This window comes from Sorex araneus, chromosome 1, assembly GCF_027595985.1.
Source record: "Sorex araneus isolate mSorAra2 chromosome 1, mSorAra2.pri, whole genome shotgun sequence".
NCBI classification, from domain to species: Eukaryota; Metazoa; Chordata; class Mammalia; order Eulipotyphla; family Soricidae; genus Sorex; species Sorex araneus.
Genome location: NC_073302.1, coordinates 404,679,890 through 404,686,232, shown reverse-complemented (window position 1 = coordinate 404,686,232; position 6,343 = coordinate 404,679,890). Strand labels below are relative to the sequence as shown.

General features: G+C 44.1%; 1 pseudogene; it reads left to right on the top strand.

Annotated features, from left to right (window-relative positions):
* Positions 1-5,206: 5,206 nt before the first annotated feature.
* LOC101541055 (10 kDa heat shock protein, mitochondrial-like) lies at positions 5,207-5,660 on the top strand (annotated as a pseudogene).
* Positions 5,661-6,343: the final 683 nt, after the last annotated feature.

Genomic DNA, 6,343 nt, shown 5'->3' with positions numbered 1-6,343 from the left:
CAGCCCCCAAAAATCATAGATTTCTGAGGAATCTGACCTTACAAGTTAACAGAGCCTGATTAGGGGAGAAAGGTGATAAACCGGTTGGAGAAGCAGAGCACAGAGAAGGAAGTTACAGATAAGCACAGAGGAATGGGAGTGCCTCAGGAGCACTGTGATAAGCCTAAGCTCCCTGTGGCAAGGGAGAAAGAACATACCAATGTTATCCCACAGGATGGTCAGGGTTTCTTCCTGGCTTTGCTCAGGGATCACTCCTGATGGGCTCGGGGGACCATATGTGGTGCTGGGAATTGGACTGAGGTTGGCTACATGGCAAGGCAAGTGCCTTTCCTACTGTACTGTCTCTCTGGCCCCTATGCCAGTTTTATAGCCAGAGGCTCAGAAAGATAGGAGAGGGGTTAAGGAACTTGCCTTATCTGTGACTGACTCAGATTCAAATCCTCAGCACTGCCCATAGTCACCTGAGCACCACTAGAAGTGATCCCTGACTCCAGAGCCAGGAGTAAGCCCTGAGTACTGCTGGGTATGAGCCAACCCCAGCAAAGCAAAACAACACCTCATTAAATCTGTTACAGTAAAATGGAAAAAAATTTATTTGGGGGGCTGGAGCGATAGCATAGCAGGTAGGGCATTTGCCTTGCATGTGGCCAACCCGGGTTCGAATCCCAGCATCCCATTTGGTGCCCCAAGCACTGCCAGGAGTAATTCCTAAGTGCAGAGCCAAGAGTAACTCCTGTGCATCGCTGGGTGTGACCCAAATAATTTATTTATTTTGGAGGAGAGCTATGAACCCGCTGGGCAGTGCTGGAGCTTACACCTAGCTTGCACTTCAGGGACCATATGGTACTAAGGTGGGATTCCTGTGGGCCAGTGTGTACTCCAGCCCTTTTAGGCACCTCCCCACTCCTCAACTCAGTTTATTTTGGATTATACTTGGTGTTGCTCAGGAGTTACTCCTGCATCTGCGCTCTGGAATCAGTCCTGGTGGGGTCAGGGTACTACATGGGTTGCGGGGGATTGAACCCTGGTTGGCTACATGCAAGGCCAACTCCCTACCCTCTCTCTGGCCCCCTCAAGTCAGTTTATTATAGCCAGATTTTTAAATATCTCTAGATATGTGCTAGCATCCCAGCATTCTGAATTTATCCTTATGTAGTTCTGGGCAAATCTTCACAGGACCCTTTCATTCTCATGGGTCACTTAAAAAATAGCTGTTTTGGGGCTGGAACGATAGTACAGCGGGTAGGGTGTTTGCCTTACATGCAGCCAACCCGGACTCCCAGCATCCCATATGGTCCCCCGAGCACAACCGGGAATGATTCCTGAATGCAGAGCCAGGAGTCAGCCCAGAGCATCACCGGGTGTGACCCAAAAATCCAAAAAAATAATAATAATAATAATAAATTTAAAAAAATAAAAATAGCTGTTTTAGGTAAATATATATAATGCACTTGTTTTTTCTTTTTTGGGTCACACCCAGTGATGCACAGGGGTTACTCCTGGCTCTGCACTCAGGAATCACTCCTGGTGGTGCTCGGGGAACCATATGGGATGCTGGGAATAGAACCTGAGTCGGTTGTGTGCAAGGCAAATGCCCTACCCACTGTACTATCACTCCAGCTCTGCAATACACATTTTTATTTAAAACAAATATATTAGGTGCATATGCTGCTCAAATCCATGTGCTGCTTGTGCCCACGTGTCTGAGCACATGTATATCTGAGCACATGTGTTGCCTGCATCTCCCCTCTTAAGATGTGTACTTTTCATGTTTTCATATCTAATGCTGGAATGTATGTAAGGGCTTCTTCGTCTTTGGGGAAGTCTGCGCTGTCATTTTTTTTTTCTTTCTTTTTCGGTCACACCCAGTGATGCACGGGGGTTATTCCTGGCTCATGCACTCAGGAATTACCCCTGGCGGTGCTCGGGGGGCCATAAGGGATGCTGGGAATCAAATCCGGGTCGGCCACGTGCAAGGCAAACACGCTACCTGCTGTGCTATCACTCCAGCCAGCCGCGCTCTGTCTTGAGTGCGTTACTCTATCCTCTCCCACTTTCTCTCCCTCCTCTCCTTCAAAACCTCCAAATAAAATCTGTTTTGCTTCAAAAAAAAAGCAACAAATATATTACTATTAATGATTTTAGATAACATATCTAACAAGGCTGAATGTTAAATGGAGAGCTCCCTTTCATTCCTACTATTTAGAAAAGAACAGAAGAGGCCTCTGAAAAAGTCTCACTTATAAATCAAAAGCGCTAAAAGGAACGATGGAATGACCCCTGGTGGTGGTTTCCAAACAGGCCCACACATTCTCAGGTAATCCACCATCCAAGCAGCTTCTTTTCCCTTCTTTTAGCAAGTGTGGTGGCCATTCCTCAAGAATAGAATGTGGTGGAAGTGGTGGATTGTGACTTCTCAGGGTAGGTCATAAAAGGCATGTTCAGTTTCTTGCCTGCCCTGTCTGGGCCCATTCACTGGGGGCACATCCAAGCAGCCTTATGGAAAGATCCAGGTGGAAGCAGTGAGGTCTTTAAAAATAGCCCGCAAGGCCCCCGGGGCTGCTGCTAACAGCTATGTGAGTGAGCCATCTTCAAAACAGAGTTCCCCGCAGACTCACGCCTTCCCATGGCTGCAGACCCAGACGACGACAGCTCCACTTTCCATAGCAGCTTCTCCGAAATGCCCGGACAAGAGGAACCGTGAGAGATTGTTTGCTGTTTCATATCGCTAGATACGCAAGGAATTTGTCATACTGCCATAGACGTACACATCTATAAGAATAGTTCTCATCGTATTATCGAATATTGAATGCCTAGATGTCTCTCTAAGTATTTTATGTAAAATCATTCATTTATTCCATTATGAACGTATAAGGTCTGCCTACACAGTCTGCCTTTTGCAGATCAGGAAACTGAGACACAGAGTAACTTGTTCAAGGGTGCCCAACTAGCTGAGAACAGAATTTGGATTTGAACGTGGCTCTACTTTTCTGAACACTAAACTTCTGTCATAACACTGCTGCTCTTATGGTATTGGTGCCACTGGGGAAAATGCTATAATGAAATTATGAGGTAGGTTAAACTTCATAATAGAAAGCATTGATTAGAGATAAAGAAACTTTCCCCCAAATTTAAACAGACCAAAGAGCCTTTAAAAGAAGACTAACTTTGGGCTGGAGCGATAGCACAGCGGGTAGGGCATTTGCCTTGCACACGGCTGACCTGGGTTTGACTCCCAACATCCCATATGGTCCCCCAAGCACTGCCAGGAGTAATTCCTGAGTGTGTGAGCCAGGAGTAACCCCTGTGCATCGCTGGGTGTGACCCAAAAAGAAAAAAAAAAGACTAACCTCTATACTATTAAAACATACCTATTCTTGTAAATCAAAGTTACTGTAATTATTTGATGCTATATTAGTTTGGGGTCACACTTGGCAGTGTTCAGGCGTTATTACTGTGTCTGCATTCAGGGATCACTCGGCGGTGCTAATAGGACTGTATGTAATGTCAGGGTCTGAATCTGGGTTGGCTGTATGCAAGGAAAAGCCCTACTTATTATTATTTTTTTAATTTTATTGAATCACTGTGAGATAGTTACAAGCTTTCATGTTTGGGTTACAATCTCACAATGATCAAACACCATCCCTCCACCAATGCACATTCCCCACCACCAATATCCCCAGTATATCCCCCTTTCCCACCCTCCCCCTGCCTCCATGGCAGACAATATTCCCCATACTCTCTCTCTACTTTGGGACATTATGGCTGGCAACACAGACACTGAGAGATCATCATGTTTGGTCCATTATCTACTTTGGACACGCATCTCCCATTCCGACTGATTCCTCCAGCCATCATTTTCTTAGTGATCCCTTCTCTATTCCATCTGCCTTCTCTCCTCTATTCATGAAGCAGTCTTTCAGCTATGGGGCAATCCTCCTGGCTCTTGGTATCTACTGTCCTTGGGTGTCAGCCTCCTGTGATATTATTCTATACTCCACAAATAAGTGCAGTTCTTCTATGTCTGTCTCTCTCTTTCTGACTCATGTCACTTAGCATGATACTCTCCATGTCTATCCATTTTTAAGCAAATTTCATGACTTCATCTCTCCTAACAGCTGCATAGTATTCCATTGTGTAGATGCACCAAAGTTTCTTTAACCAGTCATCTGTTTTAGGGCACTCAGGTTGTTTCCAAATTTTAAAACCCTACTTATTGTACTATCTCTCTGGCTCCTAATTTAAAAAATATTGTGCAGGGGGAGAGAGAGAGAGAGAGAGAGAGAGAGAGAGAGAGAGAGAGAGAGAGAGAGAGAGAGAGAGAAAGAAAGAAAGAAATGGAGACTGGATTGTTATCCATTGAAGATACCAAAATGGGCTATATGACCTTCCAGCCCTGTTCCAGTTCTCTGTTGTGCTAAATATAGCTTTTAAAATATAACAAGGGGCTGGAGTGATAGCACAGCGAGTAGGGCATTTTCCTTGCATGTGACGGACCTGGGTTCAATTCCCAGCATCCCATATGGTCCCCTGAACACTGCCAGGGATAATTCCTGAGTGCAGAACCAGCAGTGACCCCTGTGATCACCAGATGTGACCCAAAAAGCAAAAAAAAAAAAAAATTAAAAAAAATAAATACAGCAAATTAGGTACTGGAGAGATAGTACAAGGGATAAGGCACTTGCCTTGCACATTGCCAAACCCAATTCCTTCTCTAGCACTACTTATGGTCCCTTGAGCACAACCAGAAGTGATTCCTGAGCATTGACAGGTGTGGGCCCCCTGCCCCAGATTTAGTTACTCTACTTAGAACTATCCGAATACATGGGACTGGAGATAGTACGGTAGGTTAGGGCATTTGCTTTGCATGTAGCTGAACTGGGTTTAATTCCTGGCAACCCATATGGTACCCTGGAGTGATACCTGAGTGTAGAGAGAGGACTTAGCCCTGAGTACAGCCAAGTATGGTCCCCAAACAAAACAAAACGAAAAGAAACACCAATACAAATGGATTAATGATATTGTTTTAATTTTCTCATAACTTGATAAAAATGAATATGATATATTGATTCTTTTCTCAGAGGACTAAGTTGTATCATGGTTAGCCCCATGCAAGGCAAGTGTCTTAACCCCTGTATTACTTCCAGTCCCCCCTTTAGGTTATTTGGATTGTTAGAGAGATTAGAATGTATCCAGGTTCGGCAACGTGAGTGCAGAGCTTGGGAGTGCGGCAGTCGGCGTCATGGCAGGACAAGCATTTAGAAAATTTCTTCCGCTCTTTGACCGGGTATTAGTTGAGAGGAGTGCGGCTGAAACTGTAACCAAAGGAGACATTATGCTTCCTGAGAAATCTCAAGGAAAAGGTGTTGCAAGCCACGGTGGTTGCTGTTCGGTCGGGCTCAAAAGGGAAGGGTGGAGAAATTCAACCAGTTAGTGTAAAAGTTGGAGATAAAGTACTTCTACCAGAATACGGAGGCACCAAAGTGGTTCTAGATGACAAGGATTATTTCTTGTTTAGAGACAGTGACATTCTTGGAAAGTATGTAGATTGAAATACCACTATTGAAATGGCATCCCATGAAGCTGCCCATTCCACTGAAGTTCTGAAATCTTTCATCATGTAAATAATTTCCATGTCTCTTTTATAATAAACTAGTGATACCCAAACTAATGACAAAAGTCTCGAACTTTTAGTTTCACTGTACTGATATAAATGCTTCTAAATAAAAATATATATAAATGAAAAAAAAAGAATGTATCCAGTTTTATCCGATACTCTCCTTAATTATGATATTTGTGTAACTGATTTATATAGCAAGCAATAAATCATTGTAGAATAAATTAAATTCATGCTTTTACGTTTCTTTTTCTATTTCTTCTAAAATGCCATTCTAAATCATGAGGGTATCTAAAGAGATAGAACTGTGGGTAGAGGGGCTGGAGCGATAGCACAGCAGGTAGGGCGTTTGCCTTGCACGCAGCCAACCCGAGTTCGAATCCCAGCATCCCATATGGTCCCCTGAGCACCGCCAGGAGTGATTCCTGAGTGCATGAGCCAGGAGTGACCCCTGTGCATTGCCGGGTTTGACCCAAAAAGCAAAAAAAAAAAAAAAACAAAAAAAAAACTGTGGGTAGAGCCTTGCCTTGATTACAGTCGAACCAGTTTCAATCCCTGGCATCCCATATGGTCACCTCATCTCGGCCAGCAGTGTTCCCTGAGTACAGAACCAGGAGAAAGTCCTGAGCATTGCTGGGCTCCAAAACAAACAAAAACCAACAACAACAAAAAAATCATGACAAACCTCCAGGAAATATTTTTTCCTTTTTTGGGTCACACCAAAAA